This window comes from Acromyrmex echinatior, chromosome 6 (assembly GCF_024713525.1).
Source record: "Acromyrmex echinatior isolate Ae372 chromosome 6, ASM2471352v2, whole genome shotgun sequence".
Lineage (NCBI taxonomy): Eukaryota > Metazoa > Arthropoda > Insecta > Hymenoptera > Formicidae > Acromyrmex > Acromyrmex echinatior.
The window spans coordinates 9,050,352-9,070,781 of NC_141857.1; the positions used below are offsets into that span (position 1 = coordinate 9,050,352).

The 20,430-nt window shown below is 39.6% G+C and overlaps 1 protein-coding gene across 13 annotated transcripts in view; it reads right to left on the reverse strand.

Moving 5' to 3' along the window:
• LOC105150384 (uncharacterized) overlaps nt 1-20,430 on the reverse strand; it is a 126,758-nt gene that overhangs the window by 97,516 nt on the left and 8,812 nt on the right. For 6 of the 13 annotated variants that reach the window (XM_087407437.1, XM_087407431.1, XM_087407430.1 and 3 more), the window contains exon 7: nt 1,450-20,376. The exons of 6 other annotated variants lie outside the window; for them this stretch is intronic. The gene's annotated coding sequence lies outside the window, so the exon portion shown is untranslated. Of the gene's footprint in view, nt 1-1,449; nt 20,377-20,430 lie in introns of those variants that run through there. One more of the 13 variants, XM_087407434.1, reaches the window with a different exon arrangement.

Below are 20,430 nucleotides of genomic sequence, written 5' to 3' on the forward strand. Positions count from 1 at the left end.
ATTCGGATTAGAAAATCTGTCATAAGTGATTCGCTATAGTTTAAAAACATAAAATCTTATTATAACTTATTAATCAAGTGGAACCAAGATGATGGATGAGAATCTACATATTTAGAAAATTCAATACAATACATGGACAATAAGAGCATATACACAGCGCGGATATTAGTGCGCGAATTTCTATATAATTAACATAAATTGCTATACATAGGATATAAATGTATAATAATTGTTTGTACCATATTATTCGCGCCACCAATATCCGTGCTATGTATGTGCTCTTATTATCCCTATATTATATTAAATTTTTTTAATTTTGAGAGCCCGATTAATATTTATATTTTTACATATTTAGTGCCTTAATAATACGAGAGACCCTGTTGTTGGTGTCGCGAGAGGATCTGTGCTAAGAGAGGACATCGAATTCGGAAGCAGAGGTCGTCTAAATAAGGAGCTTATTCTACAGACACTCCTTCAAGGATAATTTAGAGAGAAGCTTTACGAGCAGCCGAAAAAGATGCCAGTCATAAGTCATATTCCGCACCTAAGAATACAAGATACGCGGCGCTATCGCGACTTGCAAGGACTCGCGGAGCTCGTGAGACAGCTCGCGGCCAATCAAGACGCGATAAGATTTATCACGTGGACCTACGGTCGCCTGCGTGCCACCGAAAAAATCTTCTGGACCGGTACTTGTACTGTGGCAATTTCGACGAATGCACAAGAGAATGCAGGACATCTCGAAAAGTTTAATTAACGAGAGCCAGACTAGGAGGATTCCGTGATGAAACAAACCTATATTGTAAAGCCATCGATTTCTAGATTGAAGGAACGTACGTATCCGCGATTATAATGTCGAATCTCGTTTAGTTTTGTATTTTGGGAGTAATTGCGTCGCGTATGCGAGTACGCAGTGCGTGATCGGTTTATGGCCACTTCACCTTCTATCATTTCGTCGTTCGACACTTCATCGTTGACACTAAGACATTTTATCGTCTAATATATTTCTTCGCCCACGACTCTTACTGTCTAGTATTTACCCTCCAAAACATTTTTTTTCATTCTTTTGCGTACCGTATGGACACTTGTCTATCCGTGACATTTCTTCATCCGCGTCGCTATTTGTGATGTTATAGATATAATTTTTGGTTTTTGCTAACATTATTCTAGCATACAATACTAAATGGTTAATGTTTTATTTGAAATCTTCTTTTCTTTTTGTAAAAATAAAATACCACTTGATTTTATGAAAAGTACAAAGAATAAAAATCTTTCTGTCTATGTTGGTTATGTATTTATAAAAAATCACAAAAAAATAAAGTTATATTGAAAATACAGTATCAATCAATTCAAGATTTTTATCCTTTATATTAGGTGTACAAATAAGTTTTTAATAAAAAATTAAGCATTTATTGTGAAAGAACGATACATAATGTTTTATTCATGTAAGTGCAAAATGTAAGTGCAAGTTCTTTTTGCGTTTGGCACGAATCTTCATTCAATAATGCTTCCAATTCCGCGTCTTCGTACACTTTCGGTCTTCCGCTACGTTCTTTGTCTTCGACGTCAAATTCACCATTCTTAAATTTTTGAAACCATTCACGACAACTTCTCTTACTTAAGGCAGTCTCACCATATGCTTCTCATCATATTGCTTCACAAGCAATCGATGAGCCTCAGCTGCAGATTTCTTCAAATTAAAGAAGTAAATCAAAAGTTCCCGCAAATGACGCTTATTCGGCTCAAAACTCGGCATTTTCGCACAAAAAGAATATATGATGCTAATACAAAATCGCTAGTATTTCAAGATTATGTTGTTGACAGATGTCCAACCTTACGATATAATGTTTTACATCAGACAATTTTAACCATAGCTTGCTAGTAGCACCGTCTTTTGTCAAACGGCGGAAACTTATTTGTACACCTAATACTTTTCACAAAATCAAGTGACATTTTATTATAAAAGAAAAAAGATTTTGAATAAAAACGTTTAGTATTGTAGAATGTTAAATCTAAATCGGAATTTATATCTATAACGTCGCACATAACGACGCAGACGAAGAAGTGTTGCGGACAAACAAATGTCTGTACGATATGCAAAAAAATGTAAAAAATATTTTGGAGGATAAATACTAGACGATCGTAAAGAATCGTGGGCAAAAAAATGTATTAGACAGTAAAATGTCTTATAAACAAATGTCGAATGATGAAATGGTAGAAGATGAAATGAAGGTAGAAAACGAATGACGAAATGTCCATAAACCGCGTGATTGTGCTATCCCGCCCGATCATATCAATTTAGTTAAATTCGAGTCAATTGTCTACACGCCCGCCGCGTCACTTTGTGTCGTATTGTTGTGTCACATTTCTGTATCGCGTCTTAGTGTCGAGATTTTGTTCGATTTCATGTAATATTCTCGCGTGTTCTAGAATTCCGTAGATTTTCCGTCGTAATAGTTCTCGTTATTCTCGCAATCGAACTCGAATTTTATTTATGCGTAAGTTTTATTTATGTGGTCAATTACCACTAAACGATATTTAATGATTAAATTAGAAAGATATAAAAATATAACCATATGTTTCAATCCCTGTCGGGTCATCCTCAGTGTACAATTTAATAAAATTAACAACAAACTTGCGATTTAATCATCGACATCGATATAACAGTTGTATCACATATTCCTATTTTATTATTCTTCCTCAAATATTTTATATCCTTGATGTTGTTCTTGCAGACAGTAATGCATTTCAAATTCATCCATTACAATTTCAAGATTAAAAGCATTTTCAGTGTCTAAATTAAAATAACTATTGACTAATATTATATAATTTGACCATATTGTATAATTTAAACCAATCTAAATATAAATTATTTGTACCTTTAATTGACCAGTATTTCCAAATTGCAATAAGTTCACAATCATCGAGATATTAAAATAGAATAATTATATCAAGTACGTATTTTCAAACGATTTAACAAACAATGATTATGGACAAGAGACGAAGATATTATGTTGAAGAATATGTAGTGGAAGGGGAACATGTATGGTAGTGAAAAGAAAAGAAGGAGAATCGATCAGAAAAGAGATATAGTGATAGTGGAAAGGAAACAAGGAGAACCAATTAGGAAAGAGATAAAGATTGTAATATCGAAATGTACAGGAAGAGATTCCGTGTCACTTTGCTTGTTTAATCCATTCTGTTGCCTTTTTATGTGTACTATCTCAGAAATTAGTTTTTTACTATATATAGGTTCATTATCTAAAATTTTTACCTCGTCTCATTTAAAATTATGATCATATTCCAAGCGGTGATGGGAAATTACTGATGGTGAACCAGTCCTTTTATTAATATCATTTGCACGTTCATGTATTCTAGTTTTCAATTTTTTTTAGTCTGGCCCACATATGTCTCATCACAATCATGACAAGAGATTTTATATACCACCTCTTAATGTGACATATAAGTTAAAACATTCTTTCCACGAATGATATACTTTTGTAACATATTAGGGATGGAAATGGATATTTTTTTATTTATGTCAAAGGCAATCGGAATAAAAGATTCTGAGATGAAAGATTCTAACATAAGGTACTGTAAAGTATCAATCATTAGATGCAACTTTTTTTGTTGTGTAGTTTTCTCTGTGGCATAGTTGCAATCCCTATTACAAAGAAATTTTATTCTTGTCTGTATAGTTGAAAAAAATAAATTTAAGAGAATACCAAATAAAACTTGAATTGCTTCTACTTGCACCTGACACTGAATCGGTACAGCTGCAGGGGGATTTCAAAGCAGTAGTCGGGTTGAGGAGATTGGATGTCAGGGCCCCCCTTCCCCTTTCTCACTGCCCAAAAAGAATCACATGGTCAAAAATTGACAAATATTAAGCGTCTGTTTCGATTTACATGATCCTTTATCGTTGATACAATTGGTTTGAGCAACGCATAAAAATTTATCTTTAGGGAGACGAGCTTCGACTTCCCCTCTCCCGCGCGGTCACCGCGCCGGAGGAGGTGACAAAGGTCGCGCATCTCCGCGAGAAGATAAACCTGCTTCCATAGGGAGCATTCAGATCGGGGGTCATAATTCAAAGGATGGCCCTCAAGCAGCCCGTTGCGGCCGCAAGCCTGTAGAGCGCGAGGAATAGTCGCGGTGGGACCCAAGCCCGCTGTCAGATCAGTGGAGGAGAATCCTCTAGACAAAATGGTTAAAGGGGTTCTCCTCCACGTCCTGGACAGACATCATCCTAAAGAGATGACTGATGCATGTCGGGATGCGAAGTAAGACGGCCCCGATCGCGGTTCAAGCGCTTTCGCCCTGAGGCTGGAGGTCGGAAAAAAAAGAGGAAGGGTGCTGCGATGACCGGAGGCATCGCCGCGTCCGTGGGTCCCCGGCCCATCTGTAGACTAGTGTGATCCTACTGCTCCGCTATTTGGTATCCGAACGACGAAACAGTAGTTACTCGGTGGGCCGTAGTGGGCCGGAAGGCTGAGAAAAGAGCTAGGGCTCTCGACAGTCGGCCAATAGGGGGACCGACAACGCCACTCCCACTCCTCCTTCAAGACGACTCAGAAGGCAAACCCAAGGTTCTGGGACCCGACGGGTAGGATAATAGTGTCGTTTGTTAGATGTTGACATCGTGAACGTCTTCAACACCTTACCCTGGAACCAGGTACTGGCAGTGATGGCCTACCATAGCATGCCTCTGTATCTCATCGCCACGGTGACGGACCATTTTCGCCACAGATGGTTGGAATTCCGCGATTAGAGCGGACTCCAGTGCAAAAGATCAACATCGTGCGGCGTCCCACAGGAATTCATATTGAGACCCTTGCTACGGAACTTTGCGTACAACGCGATATTCCGCACCTCCCTTCGGCTGAGATGTTTCCCAACAGTGATACAGACAATATATTTGTTAACTTATCGTGCCAGTATATTGGAATCGTTTCGCGTCTTCGCTTCTTACTCTTCGCATTCGAACTGCGTGATCACGCACGTGAATTGGGGAGCTCGTGGATCCACATCAATTACCGATAATGCTATTGGTCTCCACAATCAGCATAGAGACAAGCGGAGCATGCAGAGTAAGGCGATAACAAGTCCTTACAGTTTTTCTTATTTATTTTCGAACATTCGTACGCGGAAATACACAAATACACGAATTCCGACATCAAGATCGCTCGAAAGTCGAAACAATTTACAATGTGTCGCACGATTTAGAGTTTCACACAGAAATAATCTAATGTAACTCTGAACGCGAAGGTAGTGTGATCAAATGCATATGAGGCCTGGAGGTGACATCCCAGAAAACGAAAATCCTGTGCTTTTACAGATCTCTGGGCAGCCTCCAGCGTAGATCAAGGTAGGAATAACCTCCGTGAAGGTGGGGCTCACGATGAAATATCTGAGCCCTAGATGGCCTCTGGAAATTTAGAGTTCATTTTGAACCCCTAATCCCGAAGGTGAGCAAGTAGGCCTACACTCTCGCTGGCCAACCTTCACGGTTCGGGCATCGCGGTCCAGTGTATTTATATGCACACCGTTCTGGCGGGGCTCCTATATGAAGCTTCGATTTGGGAGGAGGAAGTGCGTGGCTGCGCGCGAATACGGCAGTCACTGTATTGGGTGTAGAGCTTTGCCTTGCAAATCTACAGGATGATGTCGCACGCCGCCACTACGATCCTTGAGAGGATTCCCCCTCCCCCCCCTACGAATCTGTTGGCGTCGAGATTTGCCGAGAATTATCGGTGGGCCAATGTGTATGCGGGGGGAACATCCTTTCTTGCGAGCTGTGGATGCGATGCGGAAGAGAATGCGGCGAGTCTTTGACACCTGGCGCGAAGCGCTGACGGATCCGCAGCATGCTAACAACCGGACAGTACAGGCCATCCGCCCTGTCTGCCGAATGTGTGGACAGGGGTTGGGGGAGGGGAAGTGTCCTATCGATTGACGCAAATGTTCAACGGGTACCGATGCACCTGCATAAATAAAGAGTCACGCAGTGCCACACAGTGCCACCACTGTACTGCCGATCGAGACATTGCACTTTAAAGGAGTGCTTCGCGTAGCGCGATGCCCTGGTCACGGTAGTGGGAGGCGATCTCTCGCTGCCGGCGAAATGTGCTAGACAACGAGAGGTCGTGGATAGCCGTTTCCTCCTTCTATGAGAGCGTGATGCTCCAGAAGAAGAAAGAAAGGGAGAGGGAAGACCCGCACAAAGTAGGAGAAGAGAACGTCAGGCAGGTTCACTATGTCGGTTCTGTACGTCTGTTGCGGGCCTCCCTTTATCTACAAGCGCCCGGTCGGTGACATCGTTGCGGCCTCAGCGGTGGTGTTAATTGCCGCGGGTCGGCAGGGAGTGAAGTCAGGCCTTCCATCGGCGACCTGCAACTTCGGATGTGAGGTACCGACGGCTGACCTCTGTAAAAGGGGAGAGACTCGAGCGGCTGTCTTCGGAGAAGTGAGCTCGGTAGGTGGTGGACGCTCTCTCGTTGGACAGTGGCAGTCGCCCACTAGGCGAAGAGATCGGGGATCCGAATAACTGAGACAAGGTCGGCAATCGGCCGATGAGCCTGGAGGTGCTCGGAAGAATACTGCGCGCGTACTCAGGGCGCAACAGACCAATGAAGAACACCGGCGGAGGTTTTAGTGTGTGTGAGCCTCACACAATCCTCGGCTCCGTTTCGAGTCAATGTGTAAGCATTTCCTCCGCCTCATCAAAAAAAAAAAAAAAATCTGGAATCTAAACAGAGCTCAATTCGCAAAAGGGGCATGGTTTGCCGAAACTGAGCACATCATGTAATTCTTTCATTATGGGATGGAAAATGCAAAAAGACGTACAGGAAAGATACAGATAAAGTACGGGAGAAATGTGGAAAGTGCGGAAAGGTACGGGGAGATGCACAAAATGCCCGGAACAAGTGCAAAAGAAGATAAATTGTTTCCCATACAGAATATTTCGATTTCAATAGTTTAAAAATCATCGATATTTATAGGCTAGTATATTATAAAAACTTATAAGTTTTATGATGAAAATTCCTTTTATAATAGAATACTTATATACTATGATGACCTTTTAATGCATGTAATTTCACATTGAATACTATTGACAGCCTATATAGTAAATAAACCATAAAAACTTATACGAAAAGTTAAATAACAATCGAATCCAACTTGTCCAGATGCATGCGATTTATAGCTTATGGTTAGCATGCTAGGTTATTACTTCATCTCCCAGAAGTATGCTGCACGCGTTCCTGGGAGTCCCTCATGCAAGGCCAGGTAAGGACACTCGGAAGGGTTTTAGTGGGTGCAAGCCCCACATAACCCCGGGCTCTCCCCCGAAGCCCGGGGTATGCGTCAGGCATTTCCCCTCCGTTATCAAAAAAAAAAAAAAAAAAAAAGGTTATTACTTCATAGGTCATGTTTAAATCCCGTTACTACATGCGTCTTTAAAAATATGTGTACGCATATAAAAGTCCGGTGAATGTCAGCATGATAAATATATGATGTAAATACGAGAATAAAAAATATTTTACTTTTTATTTCTTATATTCATATCATATTTGCATTTAATAAATAAGTATATGATAGAAAATGGTAGAGATTCAATTATCGATAAATTCTTATACATTTATAATTCTTAACTACGAAAAGAAACTATAAGAAACGCTCGAAAGCGGACGGCCAAAAAATTATCGGAAATTAAGCTGCCGATATTTGATGGGGATTATGTTAAGTGGATATTCTTTGAAAGACAGTTTTCAGACAACAATGCAGATGATAATGATGTGACCACTGTGCAGAAGTACCAATCTCTCGTTGGAATGCTAGAGGGCGAAGCTTGCAGTGACATAGAAAATCTCAAATGAGAATTACGAAAATGCTTGGAAGTTTCTAAAAGATACGTACGACAACAAGATGATGATTATTCAAAATTACTTGGATTTGTTAAATTTTCTGGAAATAACAAAAGATAACAAGTCGAATTTATTGAGTAAATTCATCTAGTATATTCAAACTCATGTAGCGAAGAATGTTGAATTGCCTGTAAATGTCTGGGACGCCATTTTAATGCACATAGCCAAGAAAAAATTGGATCCCATTAAGCAAAAAGATTGGTAGAATCTAATAAAAAATCGAACTTCAAAAGTATGCCTTATTTATCAGAGTTCATAGTATTTTTGACGGAGCGATGTCACTCCATCAAAATTCTCGAGAAAAAAAAACAGCGAAGACTGGAGAGAAAGGCAAGTCAAGAAACAAAAAAAAAAGAGGAAAGGATAACATTGTCCATCGCGGTTAAATGCAGAAATTATGAAGGAGACCATCTGATATACAAGTGTAGCAATCTTCTGAGCTTATCAATAGCAGATCGGAAGAAGAGATCTCTAGAAAAAAAGTTATGCATCAATTATTTACAAGAAGTACGGCAAGTAGCACAATTCGCTTATTCAAAAATGCTACAGAACAAGAACGGGCGTATCGATTGGACACATAATTATTGAACACCGCACAGTTGGACACCGCATTATTGGACACGGCATTATTGGACACCGCATTATTGGACACCATATTATTGGACACGCATTGCTGGACACCGCATTATTGGACATCACATGATTTTATACCATACGTCTTTAAAAAATTTGTCATTCGATAAATTATCTACATTTAAGATAAGGTAACATACGTATGTACACATATCCAAATGCGTTATGGCTCACCGAGCAGCTTATAGATTTTTTTATCAGGTCAATGATTTCTATCTATATGTAATTCATATGTTTATTTCATACATTGACGCATTTATGAAAATTTTAAAAAGATTTAGATTTATCATGCATATTTAACATTTATTTAGGCTGCATCCCCATGGAGAAAAAAACAGTGGAACGGAATATTGACAGAAAAGATATGAAGAATGAGGCTTCTTTTTCCATAGGCACGCAGTCTTATATATCACATCGTACACATATAGGGGTACACACATTGTGACGTGACGTTTTCCGTCCGTCACAAGGGCTGCATGGCCTGATCGAACGGTGCAGTATAGCGTTATGAATCCTCTCACATTTTGGGGGCGGACGCACCTGCGCTTTTCCTGCGACGTCGTTTGCGTACCTTACGCGTTCCGCGCTGTCGTTTTCGTTTTCCACTTGTCGTTTCGTTTTCCGTTTCGGTGTGTTCCCGTACCGAGGGTTACAGAGGCCGGTGACTCCCGCGACCTTGGCGGAGTGACCACCTCACCGGAGAGAAGAAGAGGAAGAACGACCAGGATTGGGAGTCGAGAGTCGACCGCTGATGACAGACCCGCCGGGGACGCACGACACCTAACCCCGGGTCTCACGCAGGTGATATGCTTCCTGCATTGTTACGCCCTTTTGATTATCGCAAAGCATTTTTTTTATCGCACCCTCTTCCAGGCACAAAGCGGATCGAGAGTCGGTACGGCATGATGGGGAAGGCCATTCTACGTCCCAAGGACGGCGAGAGCCCCGGATAGGCGCCTCGAGGCCACGAGGCGGCCTGAAAAAGACTCCCGCGATCTCTCGAATTTCGCGCACCAGGACATGCGACGGGCATGACGCGGTTTCCGTGATTAGCGGAGCCGCGGGGCTGCGCGCCAATCAGGCGCGATAAGGCCCCCTCGCGGGGATAACGAGCCGCATGCGCCCGGGAGGATTAGCGCCCGGCACTTGAACTGTGGCCAGCTTGGCGAGAACACGCGAGAAGACGCAGGACTTCCAAGGTCGACTAGGACGAGCACCTGCGAGAGAGTCACGGTGAGACGAGCGTCACCCCTGTAAAGTCGCCGGTTTCCGCGTCCGGGAGGCGTAGCTTATCGGATTTCTATCAGGCGTATAATAGTGAGTGCACGTGGCATTACCGTGCACCAGAGTTTCGCGGGACTCGAGTACGCGTGTTGCCTCCCGGAACGGTCCTTGTCGTCGGGATAACTCTAAGGCGTCCGCCAAGGCCACAGCCTCGTCACTCGTTGTCGGTTTCTTTTTATCGCGGATCATATGTTGCGTCGAAGTTTCATGTCGTAGTATTGTCGCGTATCGTGTCGTCTCGAGCGTCTGTAGCATAAGATTTGCATGTTTATTCGGTCCTCTGTGTATCGTCGGTCATAACCATTAAAGTCAATTTATAATAGCAATTGATAAGTGTGCGTATTCTATATCGAGGCTGCGTAATATCGCGTTTGCACGTATTCGAGCCTTCTCTGCATCTCAGCTGAGCGGCGCGAGGTTCCGCGAGCGCGCACGAGGTCACGTCGTGTCCACGCTACAATCGTTGTCGAATTCTTCAGTATTTGCGAGGCGATGAAGTATGGTTCGTATAATTCGCGAGAATATTCCCGTGTGGTGTAAGCTCGTGTCGCGAGAATTTAACGAAGTTGATACGCCTAGCGTAAAACCTCGGGGCCTATGTAAATCAGTTATTGCGCTCAAGAGTTTATCTCGATTGTATCGCCAGATGTGAATGAGAGTCGAAAACTCACTTAATATATTTGTTGCTTTGGTTATTGTTAATTCGTGTGTACTTTATTCTCGCCCCTATTCACTCCTCCAAACGATCTGCTATCCTCGATCACGAACCGCTCCCTCTGCCATTTCCGAGGCTGAGTTACCGGTTGAAAGGTTTCAGAGCCCGTCGACATTCGCAGCTCATTAAAGATGGCATAAAGAAAATATCGCGTAATTTCTAGAAAGAGTGGCACGCTCGCTCGTGCCTGACGCCCAACTATTGTTTTGTGATTATGTGCCGCCCTTAAGAGCGGTCGCGGGAAGATGCATTTCGTTTAATGCCACCCGTCATCCGACCGCCTACGAGAACCTTAGCTGTGAATGTGCGACGAAGTTGCGCCACGCTCGTGAGTACGGTTGCAAGGGGTATTGTTTTTTTTTATCGTTCGATATTTTTTATCGGTATGTGCCTGATTTGTATTAAAATACATAGTTGTTATATATATTTTACTATATAAAGTGAAGGTACATCAAGAAAATGAAATTATAAAGAACATTAAGGCTGCGTTTCCACTGAGTGCGTCATGCGTCGCGTCGTGAAAGAGAGAAAGAAAGAAGTTTATATATGTATACACAACCTTTTTCTTTCTCTCCTTCGATGGTGTGACGCACTCAATGGAAACGTATCATAAGGCGTTACATGTATTTTGAAAGTTAGATAATCTGTCATGCAATGGTCTAGTTTACACCGAGCACTTGATACGTATTAGGGCTACGTTCCAAACGTTTCCAAGGAAAATTTTACTCATAATATATTGGGTCATCTAAAAAGTATCCGCGGTACTTTGTCACTAGATATATGACCATCAACACACATCTAGTGACAAAAAACCGCGGATACTTTTTAGATGACCCAATATAATACACGTGACATATACTATAGCAAAATTTTCCTTGAAGTATATTTTGGAATGTAGCCTAAGTACCATATCCACACCAAATCACTTGATACGCTTGATATAAACGCTGGCGGATTATTTTGATCTGATACTTTTGAATCACGAATATTAGACCAAGCTGATGTGCGTATCAAATGGTATCAAAGAATCTCAGCGTGCTCTAAACACTTGGTTCGTTTTGGATTGTTCATTAAAATTCGCCACTGCTTTTAAGTTCAAGTTAGAATTAGAAATTTTACATCTTGAAAAGCAATGAAGACATCATGTCACCTAACTTGAGCTATTCTGAGGTAGATCGATGTAAACAACGACGTATCAAATATTTAATCCGCATCAATTTGATACGCGTACATACTAACCGATTTAACGATGTAAAAAGAATCAATTGAAAATACGATTCATTAATGGCTGATATGTATTAAGCTAATATTACATACGTTAGTTTTTTTTGTCGAACGACGAATTTTCAAACATGTTAATTAATTGCAAGACAGAGAGGATCTCGGACCTCTCTGACCTATAGCCAATCAACAGACTTGAAAAATTTATCGCATGACAAAAAACGGATGCATGTAATAAATAACATCAGCCGTTAATGAATCACATGTCGATTGCAGATTATATAACCTACAAAATACCACATATAACGCCTTGCACTTTCATAATTCCATTTTCTTGATGAAACTTCACTTTATATAGTAACAGAATATATATAACATACATATTTTAATACAAGTAGGCACATACCAATAAAAAATATCGAAACAGTAAAAGAAAACAATGCCCCTATATGTATATGATGTGATACATAAGGCTGCGTCCCCATAGAGAAAGAAGCCTCATCTTATATCTTTTTTGTCAATATTCCGTTCCGCTGTTTCTTTCTCCATGAGGACGCAGCCTAAGTAAACGTTAAATATGCATGATGATCTAAAACTTTTTAAAATCTTCATAAATGCGTCAATGTATGAAATAAACATATGAATTACATATATTATAGATAGAAATCATTGACCTGATAAAAAAGCTATAAGCCGCTCGAGCCATAACACATTTGGTTATGTGTACGTATGTTACCTTACCTTAAATGTGGATAATTTATACATCGAATGACAAATTTTTTAAAGACGTATGGTATATAAAATCATGTGGTGTCCTATAATGCGGTGTCCAATAATGCGGTGTCCAATAATATGGTATTCAATAATGCGGTGTCCAGCAATGCGTGTCCAATAATGCGGTGTCCAACTGTGCGATATCCAATCGTGCAATGTTCGTATCCAATAATGCAGTGTCCAACTATGCGATGACCAATCTTGCGTGTCCAATCGTGCATGTTCAATCGTGTCCAGTAATTACGTGTCCAAAAAAGGTCACCCGAACAGAACAACGTTAAGAACAAGCCATTTGATTTGAAATATGCAACAGCGCCAGATCATGAATTATGCTGAAGCAAAGCTAAATTTAGCAAAGAAAATTGCAACGACAAATAAGCAACAATTTTCGAATGGTGAAGTGGATGCTACGACTAATATTTATTGTGCCTGGTCCAAGAGTTACACGGTTATGCTGTCTACAAAAGTGATTATATTAAGAGCAAATGGTGAAAAACAACAGTATCGAGCACTGCTTGATCCAGGTTTGCAACCGAATCTTATAACAACAAATTTAGTTCAAAATTTTAGTCTGAAATTGTCATATGGTAAGAAAGTTCGACCAATCAGTGGGATTAAAACTGTTACAACAGAGTAACTTACGTTAGCATTAAATCAACCTGTATTTCGCAACGACAAAATATCTTGTAGTGCTGGAGATATCCGCGTTTCCGCGAAACGATCAGCTGCTACGTATAATACAGCTGAGACGCGTTTCGCTCCGTATTGTCCACATTCAGCGTCGCGACACGTCGGCCGAAAAAAATCGTACTAGACCGCGTGCCGACTTACAGCGTACACAAACACTGCGATCTGCGAGACACAATGACATACGCGCGCGCGCACACACGCTCAGCATCACATTGTATTCTATACACAGCTTTAAAATCAAGTTTTATTTCTATTTGTTGAATCCCAGTCATGTGATAATTGCATCTCCTCTCCAGCCTGAACCTCTTTTGCGCTACCGAACCAGAATTACCGACGAACTATATCCGCGCTCAAAAATTATATTGTTTCATGGCGCTTGAACAGAGATCTACCTATTCAAGGAAGAGAGAGATGCACTCCGTACCGAAATCTTTGATATACGCATTGATCAAAAGCGAAATTATTGTTGAGATAGAAATCCACGGATTGAGCATCGAAAGTATTTTAGATGAGCTACGTCATCGTCTGAGTACATTCGTGGACAAAGGGGAGTTGTCAGGTTCGTGCACTGCCGGCGCCCCTGCGAGAGATAGGACGCCATGTATCTGAAGCATCCACAGCGACTCCGAATAATGAGAGCATACATTTGTTTATGAATACAGCCCCTCCGATCGGCCTGCAAAAATTATCAACCAAATGCGTAAATAAGGATTTTAATTTGAGCGAAATGATCTGTAGATATTTTTAGAACGCGTAGAAGAGCTCAAAGATGATTATGAGCTCACTGATTATTTACCAATTCTTCAAAGAGTTGTCAGTTGTTAAAAGGAGATGTATAGATGTCGAGTAAACCGCAAACGTTGGGAAATCTGGGACGAATTTGTCAGTAGTTTTAAAGCCGCATTCTTACCACACGCGGACGATTTTCAATTATTATAAGACACGCCTTATCGGTGTCTTATAATAATTGAACTTATGGACAAAATTAGGTTTGACGATACCGCCCCCCCCTTCACTTACAAGCAGTCAACTAGGCATTGTGACTGCTGCATTGGCGGAAGGGATCACGCAAGGAATCGAGAAAGAAACCAAACTTTTACAAAAATTTCTTGAAATTGAATTGCTATAATTCGATACCGTACAAGATCCCACCAGTTTTGCATAACATATTCGTATCAACCGGGAATCAGACCGATTAAATAGAGATATCCCCCCTCCTCTCCCGAAATCCAGCCATGCAAGCTATCATCGACGACGAAGTCGAACAAATGCAAAAAGACGGTGTGATCGAGCTAGTGACGAGTCCCTGAAGGTCTCCAGTTGTAGTTCAGTCAAGAAAAAAAAACGGAAAAAATAAGTTTTGCATAGATTTTCGCCAGTCAACGAAATCAAATAAATTCAATACGTATCTCCTGCCACAAATCATTGCGACAATGAATAAATTACGAAGGACGCGATATTTAACGACCTTCGATCTAAAAAATGGGTACTGATAAATACTGCTTACACCCGACACAACAAGCTCATTATCGCCTTTACAATACCCGGGAAAGATCTTAATCAATTTATCAACCGCTTGTTGAGGCCACAGGCATATCACATGGCACAGTGATTTCAATTTTGCACGAACAATTGGGTATGAAAAAGTTATCGGCAAGATGGGTGTCGCGTTTGCTCACTGTGTAAGCGCGATCGTGTGACAATTTCAAAACAATGTTTGGAGATATTTCAACATAATCTAGATGAATTTCTGCGTCGATTCATTACTGTGCACGAAACATGAATCCATTATTTCACACCCGAGACGAAGGAACAGTCAAAACAATGGACTTCACCGAGTGAACCAACTCCGAAGAAGGTGAAGATTGTGAAGTCAGCCGGAAAGATGATGGCCACAGTTTTTTGGGATGCAACGCATGCAGTATAATTCATATCGATTATCTTCCGTCGAAGCAAACGATCAATGGCGATTACTACGCAGCTTTATTGGACCATTTCAACAACATTTTAAAGAAAAAACATCCCCATTTGGGGAGAAGAAGAAAATACTCTTCCATCAAGACAATGCACTGATTCACACATGCCCGGCACCGATGGCCAAATTCAACGAATTCCGCTACGAATTGTTTCCCCATCCAGCATATTCGCCAAATTTAGCCCTCTGCGACTATTTCCTGTTTCCAAATCTGAAGAAATGGTTCGGAGGAAAAAGATTCACTACCAGAGAGCAGCTCATCGTCGAAACAGAAGCTTATTTTGAGGGGTTGGATAAATCATATTATTCGGACGGCTTGAAGAATCGTTGAATCAAGTGTATCATGCTGAAAGGAGACTATGTTGAGAAATAAAAATGAATCGATCAAAAAGAATGTGTTTTACTATGTTTTTCTAAAACTTATTGACTTCGTAGATTTGCGGAATCCCACACTATCCTTGGGTTTCGCCATTTCTTCCCCCTGTCTTCCCCCTCCCTCATGGTGAGATGATTACTTCGGGAATCATCACTCCATGGAGGGATTTACGAAGATTTTCTCCACACCAAAAATAAAAAAGGTTAGCACAATTCAAATATGCAATCTTATGATATTTAAATATAGTGATACGTATTAGGTATACAACTTTGCTTCCGCCGTTTTTTTTCTGAAATTCGAGGTTTTATTGTAAAAAACTGGTTATACATTTATGATTCAAAGTATTGTCCATAGCTGGCCACTACTTTCTCCTATCTTTCGGGCAGCGTACGAATCCCGCGTCGAAAAAACTGGTCATTTTTTGAGGCGATCCACGAATCGATCCAATTTTTTACTTCTTCATAAGACCGGAAGTGCTGATCAGTCAGATCGTGTGCCATTGATCGAAACAAGTGATAGTCAGAGGCAGCAATGGAAAATATGAGGTGGGAGAATATGGAGAATAGCAGGTGGGGTAGGACTTCCCATTTCAACGTTTCCAAGTATGTCTTGATCACTTTCGCAACATGGGGTCTAGCATTGCCATGCTGCAAAATCATTTTATCGTGTCTCTCGTTATATTGCGGCCGTTTGTCTTTCAATGCTCGGCTCAAACGCATCAATTGCATTCGATGTCACCTGTGATTGTTTCAGTCGGTTTTTAACAGCTCATAATACACTACGCCTAGCTGGTCCCACCAAATACAGAGCATGATCTTGGAGCCTTGAATATTCGGTTAGTCAACATGGAAGCATGGCCGGGAACTCCCCATGATTTTCTGCGCTTGGGGTTATTGTATGAAATGAACCCATTTTTCGTCCCCAGTCTGCGATGCAGAAATCCCTTCCGTCTTTGCCTTTCAAGCAGCTGTTCACAAGCAAACAAACGCCGTTCAACATCTCTCTGCTTCAACTCGTACGGCACCCAATTTCCTTGTTTTTGAATCATTCCCATGACTTTGATGCGTTTTGAAATGGTTGTTGAGTCACTCCCAATGATCGTGCCAATTCTTCTTGATTTTGACACGAGTCTTGATCAAGTAATGCCTCCAATTCTGTATCTTCGAAAACTTTTTCTCTTCCGCTATGCCGGTCTTCGACGTCAAAATCACCGTTCCTGAAGCGTTGAAACCATTCACGACACGTTCTTTCACTAATAGCGGCCTCACCATAAGTATTTGAGACCATTCGATGAGTCTCAGCCGCAGATTTCTTCATATTGAAGCAGAAAATTAAAACTTCCCGCAAATGACGAGAATTTGGCTCGTAAACTGACATTTTCAATCGAGAATAACTTTATGATGCAGACACAAATCGACTAATGTTATGTTGACAGATGCCCAAGTTTATTCTATGATCTATTTATTTCGACCACCACTTACCGCTAAAGCCTATAGGAAAACGGCGCAAGCAAAGTTGTACACCTAATATATGAGCGATTTTTATTCGGAATTGTCAAAAATTTTTTTATCATAACTTCTGTTGTCATTATTTAAAGGTACCATTTTGGCACAATATTAACACAGCCTGCATAATCATGAAAATTAAAAAAATCGTAAAGTGGGAACTGGCCTAAAAAAATCATTTCTTAAAATTTCCTAATGTATTTTTCATATTTTGACTTTAATATTCAGGCACAATGTAGCACAAACTTATCACAATTCAGCACAATTCTCAAAATATGTTAATCCAAAAATAGAGGGCTAACTTCTTGCAGACCAAGAAATGTATATTGTTGTGTATATGTTATATACACATAACTCAAATAATGGATATTTTTTTAGTATAAAACTTGTGCTTACAGATTAATACCTCATAATCCAAGAATTATTCATCTTTTCATGGTTACACTTTAAAGAAGTCATATGATTTACTGTGGGTTAAAATGACCCGAACCATTTTTGAAGCGTTATCAAATCAATAGTATTCCTCTAACTTCAAAAAATTACAGTATATAATTTCATCCTTTAAGAAAGTGGAACAATTATAGTGAAAAATTTAATTTTAACACTAAAAAAAATCGTTTTAACTTCAGCAAACTGAGTCTTTTTACTTAAAAAATTATAACTTTTTAAATTTATAATATTTTCAAATGCAGTACTCGCCTAATCCTCTTGAGATGATTTTTAGTATCATGAACTCACGGTGATCATAAAGGATTTTTGGGCTTTATGTCTATGACATAATCTTTTTTTCACTACATCATAAGCTATATATCATATATGGAAACTTATTTCACTGGAAACTCAACTCAATTTTCCATACAATTAGCGCAAGATCCTTTATCTCTTTACAATTTTTTGTATGCTACACATATTTCAATAAGATTTAAGATGATCTTATAGATTCGAAGTCGAAAAAGATTTTTTATTCATAAATCGCTAGTTATAACTCTTCGAGAATATGTTCCTAAAATTTTAGAGCGAAATTCGAAGTCCTTCGAATAAATTTAACGCTTGTATATACGGGTGCATGGCGCGCAGGTATAATAAGTAATTAAAAAACATTTTGTTATTATACACTCGTCAACAAAATTATCGCATACATAAATTTATAATAAAATTTCGCATAAATTCAAACAAGCGTAACTTTGCGAAAAATGATCGCATTTAAAAGTTTTTTTTTATTTTCAAGTATGTATCAAGTATGTCTGTACTTTACAAAGTTACTTTACAAATGGATTTTGAATCTATCCTTGTCCCTTGGCATCTTTTCAAAAATAAGAACGAATTTTTTTTAAGACATTTGCACAGTTTGATGCACTCTACGGGATGAAGTAAATTTTTCTCGTAAATATCAAGATAACCATCGAAAAGTATGAACTTTTCTTGTACAAGTTTAAAAAAAATTAAGTTTTGTACGATTTTTTTTCGAGGAGATACGATGTATCAAACTTAGCAATGCATTTTATTCAATTACCGCCACCATTAGCATTTCCCGATATGCACCATGGGAAGGTTGCTAGTCTGATTTTGTGCGCGTGCGCGTGTGTATGTGTGAGGGAGGGGAGGGAGGGAAGAGTGGAAGTATGTGGGATTATTTGGGGTATATTTGCTCTTTAAAATTGTGTATTTCCGCCTCGTCTTTGAATGTTTTTTCCACGAAGTTAATTGCAATTTTAGCGGTATGTAGGTGAGCATTATCCTACATCATAATAAAATATTAAGATGCTACCATATCCATCAATAAACGCGGATTTGAATCCCATTGAATATGTATGATCGGAAGACTATGAAGATTTGAAGAACAATTAACAAATTTGCAGCCACTGGAAGCAGCATTGCATCAAATATGGGAAATTCTTCACAGGCTTCAATTAGAGCTTGCATAAGTGCATATTTACAAGAGATCATCCAAAGACGAGGCGGAAATACACAATTTTAAAGAGCAAATATATTCCCACATACTTCTGCTCTCCCCACACACATATACACAAACACACGCGTGCGCGCGCACGTAAAATCAGACTAGTAACCTTTCCGTAGCACCGGGTAATGTTAATATTGGCGGTAATTGAATAAAATGCATAAATAAGTTTGATACACTATATCTCCTCGAAAAAAATCGTATAAAACTTAATTTTTTTTAATTTGTAAAAGAAAAGTCCATACTTTACGAGGGTTACTATGACATTTATGAGAAAAATTTACTCCACCCCAAAGCGTCAAACTATGCAAAGGATCCCGCACGTTTCTTATGGAAAAATGTCTCCGGTTAAATTGCTCCATTTTGAGATATGTTGTACTTTTGTGATTCTGAACAAATATCTCCATTGCCACATTTACATAAAATCAACAGATAAAAAGATATAGCGCTTTGAAGTCACAGAATTTGAATGCCGCCATATCTTCTTAAAATAACTTGATGCTTTCTTTTATATGTATTATAATATACATATACAATGTGTTTATTTAATGTGAGTCCTCTCGCCTCCCACATCGGGATACTTGTTTAACGTGAGTACCCTCGCCTCCCACATCGAGGTGCTTGTTTAACATGAGTTCTCTCGCCTCTCACATCGGAGTGCTTGTTTAACGTGAGTCCCTTCATCTCTCACATTCAACCTATTTATCTATATCATCCTATTCTTGATTATTCCTATCAATATTCATAATTCGATTTAAGACAGTTTTGCTTGGATATTTCACATTAAGCTGATGTCGTGCATAGCTCAAAAACCATATAATACTCGTTAGATGAGCGCAACATTCCAAGATTCTTGCATCAGTTTTATATGCAATAATATCCTAGAATCGATTCTCTCTCTCTCTCATCATCCTCATTATCCAGTTGATGAGCAATCCATATTTGATATTTAATTTAATTGCGAAATCGTGAATATAATCTTATTTGTATAAAGCCCGATTCATCTCTATCTTTATCAAATTCGAAGACATCAGTTGCCTCTATATCGTGTTTATCTTGAATATAAGATGGCACCAGTCCTATTTGATAAATATTGAACATTAATTCTTCCAATAATTCATATCACATCTTGGAAAATTCTAGGCATGATTCTCATTTAATTTGTTCTATACAGCATTCTTCCTAAAAAGATTCTCCTGTTCTACTCTTGCTTGCACATCGTTTGGAGTATTGACTTTTTCAATTATTCTATGAGTAAACTCTACAGTAGCTTCTTCCATTAATATTAAGTTTCGGTAGCGATTTATTATTGCCTCAGCTATAAGATAGAAGTCTCGTAGTGGAATATGTGCCGTAGAAATGATGCTATCAT